This window comes from Oreochromis niloticus, unplaced genomic scaffold (assembly GCF_001858045.2).
Source record: "Oreochromis niloticus isolate F11D_XX unplaced genomic scaffold, O_niloticus_UMD_NMBU tig00001654_pilon, whole genome shotgun sequence".
Lineage (NCBI taxonomy): Eukaryota > Metazoa > Chordata > Actinopteri > Cichliformes > Cichlidae > Oreochromis > Oreochromis niloticus.
Genome location: NW_020327438.1, coordinates 106,113 through 118,993, shown reverse-complemented (window position 1 = coordinate 118,993; position 12,881 = coordinate 106,113).

Genomic DNA, 12,881 nt, shown 5'->3' with positions numbered 1-12,881 from the left:
ATGTCAACAAACCGTGAAAAAAAGCCACAAAAAAAATAAATGAATGATTGCTGATAAGGGATTCTATACATTAGTATTTATGAAGGGTATGTTGTGACTTACCTTCAAAATTACAGTGGTCCCTTGCTATAATGCGGTTCACCTTTCGTGGCTGCGCTATTTCGCAGATTGTTTTTGTGCAATTTTGCATGCTTTTTTTTTTTTTACAGTGCATTGTGTTCTGCGTCCTGATCGACTGCAGAGCACTGTCGATCTCCTCCGTGCTGTCTCTCCTGTACAGTACAGAATCCCTACATCGATTGCTAGCAGTGTGAGGATGTGTGAAGATTGTGCTCTGAAGATAACCATCGCACAAAAAGTTGGACTGAGTCATTGATTCATTAATGAATCATTGATGTTGAATTCTCTGGCAGCTGCTCTATTTCCCATGTTCTGGACCTGAAAACAGGGTTTGATCTTTGGTTTCATTCTATAATACTGGACTTATTTTTGAACTTTGAGAGTGTTTAAACAAGAGAGAAAAGTGTGAAAATGTTCATGCCTGTCTGAGAAAAGTGTATAAAGTGTGTAGTGAGGGGTTTTACAGCCTTAAAACATCTCAATTCAATTCAATTCAATTCAATTCAATAAAACTTTATTGATCCTGAAGGTTGACCCCGAAGGAAATTGGGTAATCTATAATAATTGTAAAAAAATTAAGTTGGCTACTTTGCAGATTTCACCTATCACTGGTTATTTTTAGAACATAACACCCGCGATAAACGAGGGACCGCTGTATACAAATACTGAGAAATATAGAATTTGAATCCTTTCTCTCTTTTGTTCTGAGGCGAGGAGGAAAAAATATCGACAAGTGGATGAAGATCATCTACAGATATATTCGGTAAATGCCCAAGACATCTTGAGAAATGTAAATTGCCACTTGATTCATCCATTTGGTTGACTTGTTTTGGAAAACCCGACCGTAAACAAGGAGTGAATATCACACCGGAAACGAAGCGGTATACAGGAGTTTCCCCACCGGAAGTAGCATATGCTAAGGTCCACAGAGTCTATCGAATTGAATTGAATTGAATTGAATTGAATTAAATGTGTTCTTTGGGTGACTCAGCAGTCCCACACTGATAAATGAAACTCCTGTGAATGAAGAAACTGCTACCAGATACATGGGAAATGTCTAAGAATAAGATCGCTATATAAATGACAAATATGAGAAAAGGATATATTAAGTATTGATGCTCATCTTTGCTTCGGATAATGTCTCTTTTAAAAAGTTTGTATCTTGTAAGCTCTCAATGGTGAAGTTTGGCTTTGAGGGTTGGGGGAGGAGAAAAAGCTTTTAAGGACCTTTGAATTCCAATTCATTTCTACTTTAAAGTGTTAAGGATGAAGCAACAATGCTCATCAACAAACATATGGCCACATTAGAGGCCCCACAATCTTACACCTCATGATGGAAGCAATTCACTTGGGTCACATCGCTTTGAAGGTGACGGCTGTCACTTGCGAACATTCCAGCCCCCAAGGTAGTTACTACCAGGTCATATGTCAATGAGGGTAATTCTTCAGTCTCATTGTTAGTCACTTTAGTTGCTTACCAGGAAACTGAGACAAATTTATCTTGGATTCTGGCCACTTTCGGTTGCCTGCAGTTGTTTTATCTGTAGAGCCCTGAAGCTGTGGAATGTCACCCACTTGCTGTGGTCTCCTGCAACCATGACATTGCAAATTATTTCCATTGTCTATATACCTTCAGTGTCACAGCTCATTTTTCTGATTTAGAGTAAGTATTTGACCCCCTCTTGAATTTTTCCAACTTAGAAAACATACACCTACAAAAAAATGAGCAGTTTATACCTTAAAGGTTGGTTAAAGTGTAAAGGAAAAAAAGGATTCTGTAATGTGTCTTTTAACAAAGCAAATGAGTTTTGATCTCCTACTGGCCAACAAGAATATTGATCAAGTGTACTATCTGACTAACAAGGATTCTGGAGGGAAAAGAATGCTAACCATGACCCCAAGAACACCATCTTTGTCATAACATAATGGTGGAAGCATTAAGCTGTAGTCATGTTTAGTTTTTTTTCATCCATTTTTCTTTCACTTGTGTCAGTTGAGGGTTGTGATGAAGCTGTGGCCTGTCACCTTGGACAGGTTTTTAGCTTGTTGCTGATGTAATGATGTTACATTTCTGTTCACAATTTTAATTTGCTTTAAGAATTAATTGGTGGAAAAGGCCTTGTTTACTACATAGATTTCAAAGATTTTTAGTTAAGTTGCATGGCTTCGCCACAAGGGGGAAGCAGTTCTGAGTGTGGTAGACTGCTGTAAGGCTCCCATAGTTCAGATAAGAAAGAGCTTGCAGACCTGTCACACCTCCCCTGTACTCTCGGCAGTTTCTTTTCTGTAAAACAGGTTAGTATGTTATCTAATCTCAATGCATTTATTAAGGACATAAACCCTTTTTGTGTTAGTACTATTGTAGGTTATTTAAATTTTATTTTGTCTCAAATGCAGCTCCTAGAAACACGTTTTCTGTCCTAAATGTTATGAAAGATCTTAAAAACATTGATTGATCTGATTTCCACATGAGTGAGTGATCTGTCACTATGATTCTGTACTGAAAATTTGGTGTCCTGTATTTTGATTTTAGGAGGTAGCTGAATGCATTTTTGTTTTATTGATTTCTGTTGCGATGTTGTATTGTTGTTATACGCCTATCATGTGATTTAACCAGATTAAAGACCTTGCGAAAAAATAAGGTTGCCATTTCCAGTTCACGCAAATGCATACGTACATGGGTAATGATATTATCTTCAGATAACAGTGCAAAACCTGCTGACTTTATTACATACAACGCCGAGTTTTTCCTTTTATACCCAACTCAACGGGAAACTGAATTTACCTGGATACATCATGTTCACTATCACCTGTGTAAAAACTGCCGCTGATGTGGAAAACACGCCCACGTTCCCTAGTCAAAGTTAAACACGGGCAGCTTCCTGCTCGATATAACGAAACTTCGTCATGTTATTTTGTGTAAAGTCGGCGTCTGTTATCGATTATTAGCTCAGTTACTTGGGGCTGTTGTGGGCTTTTGGTCACTCCTAGTGACGTATATAAAATTTTAAATTAATAGACGGGATTTAAGAGGACAGAGCAAAGAACAGTGAGCGGCGAATCAGTCATGATGGAAAGTGACCAAGAGTTTATTAATGAACCACTTTGGAATAATCGTTTCCAGTGGGATTATTCGTAGTGCTGTTTATTTCTGCATTAAACACGTATTTTATAGTACGTTTAGAGCAATTGGACCTGATTAGTGTCTTTAAATGGCGCTGCAGAGAGACAGAAAAAGAAAATCACAAGTGTATATTAAATTTATGTGATTCAACATTACAAAACCGCTCATCTGCAGGCTTTATTTAAGTGGAAAAACTCGTTGTGGAAGTTTTTCCACTTAAATAAAGCCTGCAGATGAGCGGTGAGCGGTAGCTAACATTCTTTAATCAAAGCACACAAAGAACAGACAGCCAAGCTTGGTGGAGAGCCTGCATGACCATGGGGCAGGGTCAGCAGAGTCTCACTGAGCCTAGTGTGGCTCTCAGTTAAATACCTTCTCCAGGAACAAAAGGCAGTACACAGCTGTTTCACACCTTAAGATTCACACTCCCTTGCTACCTCCCAGAGTCCTTGAAGAGACAAAAGACTGGTCCTCTGGAGTTCCTGTTTCCCCCAACATCCTTACTACACCCCCTACCATTTGTCTTAAGTATGAGTGTCAGACATGTTAAAATCACCAAGGCATTACAATAACGTGATTAATATATAAGTGAAAGAAATTCCATTACAATCCCACCCTTTGATTCTTAAATCAAGAATCACAATAATACCAGAATTTCTTTCCCGACATTCTGTACATCACATCAACATTATTGTACACTTAAAGGAGTTTCACACTGTGTATCCTCACTTCACTGTTCTCTCACCACCCTTTGTTCATCTTTAATCCTCCCCACAATCTAAGCTCTCACATGCAAATGGCAACAACAATGATACAGAGGAAAGGTCTTCTCCAGAGTGTCAAAGTACTTTGCATGGCAAAGTGAAAAAGCATTGGATGGTCATTCCCAGTCCCCGGTCATGGCTCCTGGTGTCTGTGCCATTTACAGAGTCATAATTCCAACGCTGGTCTCCCTCTGTGCTGTCACCTTTGGAGCTTGGCATGCTCTCTTCATCCCTCGATTTCTGTTCCAACGCAGCTGTAGATTTAAGGCAGAGCACGTCGTACACCTTAGTTGTCTTCCTCAACGTCAACGGCGAAACTCTTTCATTTTATTTTAAGATTTTGCTGTTCAAAATCTCCTCGTGACAATCCTTTGGAAGCCCAGTGGTGCAGCCCACTGTCGTTTGTCTGCTGTCCTGCAGATGGTCCCTGCTTCTCACTGGTCCTGGTGAAGCATTCTCTCCTGGTCATGGTCTGCATCTGCACCTCAGTCAATCCTTCCATATCCCTCATGTCACGGTCCCTGAAATTTAAAAATGAAAGCTTCCACGGAAAACCCTCTTTTGCCCTATGTCAGCTTAGCACAATTAGACATGCACAATGAAGTTGTGCATTGTCTCTTAAAAATTCACAGGGCTTCTCCCCTGGAGTAGTTTCACTCCAGGCCCTGTCATAATGAAAAAAAACATTAGCCAGTGGTGTGTCCTGCTGTAGATCATGTGATTGGATCATATGATTAACCCTTTGCTGTGGAAAAATAGATGTAGATGTTAGCGCAGCGCATCTGTATGTGTAGCCGCTAAACTGGTGACCTAAATCTTCGCCACCACGTCTATATACATACAAGCATAAGGGGAGAGAGTGAATCAGCGCTCGGAGTACGGACACTGGGCCGGCTTTAAACACACCATTTATTTTTTTAGAAGAACAGCCAGAATCACAAGTAGGAGTTAAAATCCCCACTATACAATAAAAAAATAAATGTTCCCAACCCACTAAAAAGCCCTGCCGGCAGAGATTAAAATACAATTAAAAAAATCAAAGCTAAATGAATGTCCTTTTTATACGATAAAACTTCCCCCCCAGAGTCCTCTATTCCCAGTGTCCAACCACACACACTCGGGCAAATGTTCCTTAGCTGAAAGACGCAGAAGGGGAGCTCCTCTTCCGGGATGGGGAAATCTCGCCAGCAGAAGGCCAGGGAGGAGGCTCCTATCCCCACCTGGCGGCGCGTGACCGTGCAGTCCAGCCACTCTCCGCACCCACACACGGCTTCCCTCGTAGCCCGGCCCTAAAACAACAAACACGGGCCAGCAACGTAGTCGGCACAGCCACTGTTACCCCTCCCCGGCAAAGCCACGCCTAGCGTCCAACAGTGGGAAAGCGATACTCACGGATGCAGGCAGAGGCGTCCCCTCTGCCCTACTGTGGATTTCACGCGTCGCCTCCCACTGTTGCTATTCTGTCCGTCAGAACTGAATCGCCAGGTTATGCTGGCCGATCGCCGGAAGTCTCGCGACGCCGCACAGGCAGGCCGGTCCTTCTATACATGCGCTCGTCTGCACACGTTCGGTTTCCTGCTCTTCGCTTTCCGTGTGTCTCTTCTCCTGTCTTTGCGCTCACTATCTCCCTTAAGTCAGTTTGGCGGCCAATAGGCCACCTCGGGGGGCACGCCCCCACCTCACAGGTGCACGCAATTATCTGTCCAATCCACAGTGGAATAAAAAAAGAATACTGTACAACAACACAAAACACAGTATAAATAAAAAATAAAATCATGCAATAAAAATTATTACAATAAGATCATGCAACTAAAATTGACACTATACACCAACACACAGTCCAATCCAAAACAAAACATAAGAACACAATTTTCCACTGTGTGACATATGCACACTTTCTCACAGTGACCTCTGCACTGTAAACAATACAAGGTCATGAATAACACACCACTGGTAAATTCAAAGACACAGAAAGTGGTAATTAAAAGGTTAAGTCAGCACGGCCCAAAAGCTCATGCAACCTGTTGCTGTCACCTTTCTGCTCCCGTAAAAAGAAACATACATACATCCACCCTTTGGTCAGATCAAGGTGGAGGTGCAATCTTGCATACTGGTGTCAAGTCAGCCAAAGCTTTTGTCAGTCCAGTCAGTCCCCATTTTTATTTGCTGACAGTAGAACCTCGTGACGCAATAAGTTTCTACTGCCAGCAATGACGTCATTTCAAAAAAAAAAAAGAATTTAGACTGGATTACCTCGCTGAATCCTTTTTGACAGGGACTTGTTTTCTGATTGTCCCAAATAAGTGGCTTTCTCCCAAGCCCATTTTAATTTTTGGAGAAACTCACTCGCGATTGTTCAACATGTTGTGTAGCGCTTTCGATCCCGATATTACAGGCCTGCTTCAAAAGAGAAAATTGCTAAACAAAAAAAAAAAATCTCAGTGCACTGTTAAAAATCAAAAAATATGAAGGCCTCTTTTTAGAAGTTGGCTAACCATACTCTCTCAGAATGATAGATCAAAACAAAACTAATTGGCAGTTTCAAAGTGGTACCAAAGGAAAATGCAAAATCCCCAAAACTTTCATCCACCAGTCACACCTCACACAACAATATTCTATTAGATAATGAGTTTTGTTTTCCCCCATGTAACCAGATGTGTGTCATGATAAGACCTCCCCCACACATCAGAAACCAGAAACTCAATAGCCTATTAGTCCCCACTCATCTGACCCCCCTGCAGCATTCTGTTCACCCCTGCAATGATTCAATCATTCTTCCCCAAAATAATACTAGTTCACTAGTCTATGTATCACTTCTTAACCCACTAAGTGAACTGGACAAGATGATGGTAACAGCAATGCATGCTTAAAATACTGTTTGATCTTCATGAGCTTCATTGCATGTGTGTTTGTGTTAGTAGGATTAATGCATTTTTCTGTTTGTGTAATTTTTGTGTACCTCTCCTCTTTGCGGTGCTCCAGACACTTTTCAATTCTCCACGCAAGGCAGTCGTTTTCCTTCCCAGTTTCCTAAACCCAAATTTCATTTCCCACACTAAAACAGCCATGTTCTCCCCTGCTACTTCCACTGTGGTCTCATCTCATCTCTCCCCTTTGCAGCAGTCCAGTGAGAGTCAGTTTTCTTCAGCTTTGTCCTGTGTTTTCCACTGTCTCATCTTGCCATTTTGCTCCAAAAGTGGCAAATGTCCAACTCAGTCAGTCTTTTCAGTGGTCCATTCACACACAGTGAAGTTGCAGCTCGTTGGAAATGCACATCCATCCATCCAGTCATGATGATGCCATTTTTCTCCTTGCTGTCGCTGTCTTGCACAGCTGCTGCTGCAACTTTTCTTCACTGCTCAGGATACTGCTGTGAGCTCCTGATATCCATCTCGTTGTTCTGGAACTGCTTTTCTTGTCTTCAGGGAGAGATTCTTGGAGCTTGTGTTCTCAGGGTGACAAACACATGGAAGTTAAGCTGTAAAACCATTCAGCCAAAACTTGGCTTGAGTGTTTCTAATGATGTTAACCTATAATTTCTTGCGACTGCTGCACGTGAAAAATTGACCAGGGTCTGCTCTTCACCTGCAAGTGACACACTGAGACATTTTGATCATTCTTATCACTGCTTAAAGAAACACGTCTCCCCTCTCTGGTTATGAAGTCCCCTTTCTTAAAAACCCAGAAAGATTGTAGTTGTTCTACACTGAAAATCACCAAACCCTCTTCCTATTTTTGCTTAGTTTCCTTTTTTGCTTATTTTCATCAACAAGTCTGCGAAATTCTTGTGTGTCCACCCTAGGGGAGCTGGTGGCCTGCAGTACCACCCTCTCCCGCTAGTTGGAAACAATTTTTACACACATTTCTACACTCCTCTCTTTTTTTTCCTTTTCTTGTTTTTGTTCCCATTTTTCACTGGTTTTTTTTTACACACACATCAACTTTTCCCACACAACCATTCTCTGCAATCTTACACACCACACATTTACTCAGTTCTTATCATACAGTCAGTTATTGAGTTTTGTCTCTGGCCGCCTGGTGGAAGACCTGCCGCTTTACTGGATCCAGTTTCCCATTACTACACGAGGCGTCCCCCGTGAGGCCCTTGCCTTCTACGGACCAAGGAACGAACACCGCCACTCTGCGCACTGTAGTACGCAGAAATGGTCCCCGACAGTGTACCCGAACCGCCGTTCCTGTGGCGTACTTGGACCGAACACAGGCCTGGGCTGGCTTCTCCCCAACTGCGTGCTCGAGCCACTGTCCTTGTGATAGGCCGTTCCCAACACAAGCCTGGGGTCTCAAACCACCAGGATTTTTTCCTCCGGAGACTCGAACTCCGGAGTCGGCCAGCGTTCCCCCCCTCGGCCAGACAAAAACTCTCCATGACTGTATACAAGTTAGCTACAACTCACCCATCTGCAGGAGTCCCCTCAAAATCGATGGTCTCGGTGGTCGCTGAAACACGCGGCTCCATGGCTCCTCCATTTCCTTTGCTTCAACAGCCGGTAGGACAAAGGTACCTTTTCCCTCAGGGGTGATCAGCCCGTCCACGGAACCGTTGTTCAGCGACCACACAGACCACCCTGCTCGCAGCGCCATTCTGTTGTGGAAGTTTTCCACTTAAATAAAGCCTGCAGATGAGCGGTGAGTGGTAGCTAACATTCTTTAATCAAAGCACACAAAGAACAGACAACCAAGCTTGGTGGAGAGCCTGCATGACCATGGGGCAGGGTCAGCAGAGTCTCACTGAGCCTAGTGTGGCTCTCAGTTAAATACCTTCTCCAGGAACAAAAGGCAGTACACAGCTGTTTCACACCTTAAGATTCACACTCCCTTGCTACCTCCCAGAGTCCTTGAAGAGACAAAAGACTGGTCCTCTGGAGTTCCTGTTTCCCCCAACATCCTTACTACACCCCCTACCATTTGTCTTAAGTATAAGTGTCAGACATGTTAAAATCACCAAGGCATTACAATAACGTGATTAATACATAAGTGAAAGAAATTCCATTACAGGTTTGTTTTTGTTTTTTTCGTTTTTTCCCCTTAACGGTATAAACACTGAAAGGTGGTGGATTGGCCAGATGCTGGGAGATGTATAAAAATAACTCAATTGTTTGGTGGTGGCTATTGCGGAGCTTCCACAGATTCAGTAACATTAGTAAGTGGTGGAGGCCAGCAGATGCAACACGCTGGCAGGTGGATGATGGAAAGGCAGGAGGAGCAGAGACCCGAGGCGGTGAACTGAACTTCAGGTAATAAGTTATGACCTGCAGTCTATCTGGGTCAGATATAAACGAAGTCTAGGTGGAGTTTATTTTCGTTATGCTGACTTTTTACAGTCAGTTACAATAACTCTTACTGCGTACTAGCTAGCATGACGGAGTTTATATACTGCTGTGCGGGTGCTATGATTTTATTGATGTTGAACTTGTTTTATCTAATTTTATTTATAAGGTTAGTTATTAGAGTTTCCAACCGTCTCGTAAAAAAATGGAATCGTCTCGTATACAGAGAAAATATTGCGCGTTTGGTATTGAGGTGAAAAGGAACACAGTTTGTCCCGGACTTCAGCTAGAATGAAAAAGACACAAAGCTGGAGTTATTCTGTGTTTACGCTGTCAGCTGCCTCTTCTTCTCTCATTATCCCCCCTCCCTCTCCTGTTTCTTCTTCAATCATGAAACTGATCAACGATCAGCTGATCGGCTTTTCTCTCTTGTGCCACACATGCAGCAGCTGATCAACGAATTGTATATCGTGTATGTGCTTTTTGTTGCGGCAATATCTTTTTACCCTCTTTCCCTGACTGACTGTCCACTACTTCTAATTATCGGAATTAAATATCAGATATCAGCATCAGATCAAATGCAATAAATGTGAGACTGATGACAACGACAATTACTAAAGGTGAAAATATTGTATGCAAATTGTTTGGGTTTTTTTACCATATGAATACAATATTTAACAAAGTATGGTGTCCCAAACAATGTATACACTGTCAGATACAGTGTAACAATATCCAAAATCTAAAGCAGTCTATATCATTTCACAAAACCAGATTAAAATAAATAAATTCAGTTAAAGAATGTCCACTGGATTTTATTTTGCACTTAAATTTAGATAAACCTAAAAAAAGTCACCTTTTTTAAGAAATGCACATGCATTATATTGATGGATTTATTTATTTATTATGTTCTTAATCTAACAAATTACACTCCTGAGTACATCAGGCAACAGTGATTTAGATCCTCTGTAATTACTGAGTCTGTGCAATAAAGATATAGTTAGATCTCGGCAGAATTGCCGAATAATACATTTTCACTGCAATGCAGATGACACCCAGTAATAATAATGACAGCTGCATTCCAGTTAGGACGGGTCCTGCTTTTATGGATCAGACTCAATTTTAGCCTTCTGTGTTAGTGTGGACAACAAAAAATGACAGGTATAGAATAAAATGTAGATCACTTAAAGGCTATCATTTTGAATCCATGTACTGAGCTTAAATGAAAAACAAAAATGATATTTGTTAACGTTAGGATCGGTTGACAGCATATGATATTACAGAGTGAGATGATGACAGATGATCCGCTGTGGTGACTTCTACAGGCAGCAGCTGAAAGAAGACATATCACCACCATTAAATTGGGACAAGTAATGCATCTTACAAGTACAAATAGTAAATCTATCGTACTGTTCGTTAGCCAGAATTGATGGATATAGACAGGCAGAAATTTTCCTTTAAACAGAAGTCGTGAACTGGTACAGCTCCAGGATAGTTTCCAAACACACAATTAAAAGAGACAAAACAGGACAAACAATCTGTTAAAACAGCAACAACAAAAGAAGCTAACAGTTTTAGCAGCAATATTGTCAGATATATCAGAACTGCAGTTAACATTCATGAGACTGGGTCAGCAGTGCTTGAGTCCTCTGGCAGTTCAGCAGATGAAGATTTAAGGCCTTGTAAGGATTTTGTTACTGAACCATCTGAGGCTGTCTTGTTTGGAATGAAGGTACAATGCACAACCCCAAACACAGAGCAGTCAACTTTCTAGCTTTTTACTCAACAGCATATCTAAAACCATTTGGTTCTGCCAACCTGTTAGCATGGTCCGGTCCGATTGTTCGCTCACACTTTTTATAGGATTTTAGATAAAGCTAACAAAGTGTTTTTCGCTTTGGGCCGATGGTTTTTTTGGGGGGGGGGGGGGTTTTGTTGGTTTTATTTTTCTGTAACAGTATAAACAATGAAAGGTGGTGGATTGGCCAGATGCTGGCCGATGTGTAAAAATAACTCAGTTGTTTGGTGGTGGCTATGGCGGAGCTTCCACAGAGGCAAGCAAGTGAATGAGGGAAAAGGGAGGCAGGAGGAGGAGAGACCCGAGGCGGCCACCGGTCCGAGTGTCAGGTGAACTGAACTTCAGGTAATAAGTTATGAGTTATATAATAAGTTATTTTACCACATGAATGTGCTATGGCTGTGTGATTTATTACTATTACAAAAGGTTACTCGCCATACCAATACCAACTAGATTTTTAAATCTTAATATAAAATGAGTAACAGTAGGGTGGACATTAGGTAAGGCTGCACTTTTTGCAGCGATCTCGTATAGAAAACTATTCCGCGCGTACAGGGAGTGCAGAATTATTAGGCAAATGAGTATTTTGTCCACATCATCCTTGTCGGAGGAATTTCCCAAATAGAAGGCTGCCAAAGTAAAACAGAGACACAGTGAGACAATATAATCAATCACATGTACATGGGTGAACGTCTCGAGAGAGAGTCACACCAGTACACTTCTTTATTGCAGGTTATATAGGCATGTAGGTTACTCAATAGGGCGGAGGCAGTCTCCGCCTGTTCTCAAAATATAGATTGCTTAACAGACAAATGCATATCTTGCTAAAACGTTCTGTTCATACTTATACTAAACATCTGCTTAAGTGGAACTTTCCGTTACTCTTTACACAGGAGCTTGTCTTCACAGGCATATGATAAGCATAGGCAAGGCTTCATGTTTATCAGGGTGAATCGTCATTCAGAGTTTACACAATCACAAGCAAAGCATATTTGAATAATAAACAAAATCTTTTCACATTTCCCTTCTGTTGTTTAACTTTCACACTAGTTAAAACACCATTGGTTTATTATCTGTGCATGATTTCTTGCAGCGCATTTTTAATCAGCACGTCATACATTGGTGTATCACAGCATTTCAGTGTCAGGGGGATTATCATCATCTTCGTCCATGGGCAGTGTCAGGTATGCCTGCACATGAACTGCAACAACTTTATTAATCATTGATTGTACACATGGCAAAATACAAGAAGTAAGACAACAGAGTAGGAGTAGAAGAACTCCTACAAAAACCAGTCCTTTTATTAAAAGAGATTTCCAGGAACCACTCAACAGCCAGGTAAGCCAATCTTCAGTGTTCGTGACATAGTCCTGTTGCTGAGCGTCCCTGAGTTGTTTCAGCGTGCGTAAGGCGTCGGTCATGTTGGAAGAGTGAACATTATCTGGAATGTACGTACAGCATGTGTTGTTAAAGAGTATACAGAGTCCTCCTTTCTCAGCCAGAATCATGTCCAGTGCGACTCGGTGTTGCATCACAGTTATGCGCAGGGCATCAATCTCTTCATTTTGTTGATTGTTGATTTTGCACGAGGCATTTAGGAACAGTCCAAAGCGGCAGTCCAAAGTTTCAATTCTTAACATGTTCTTTCCAGTGCCCACCAATGGAAACAGTGAGTGGAGGACCTTTTGTCCGGTGGTCCAAAGCTTAAATTCCTCTGGCACATCACTGCCATAGATGGGATCATGTGGTTGCAGTGTGGAGACGTCTCGTCGTCGTCTTGTAGTCTGAGA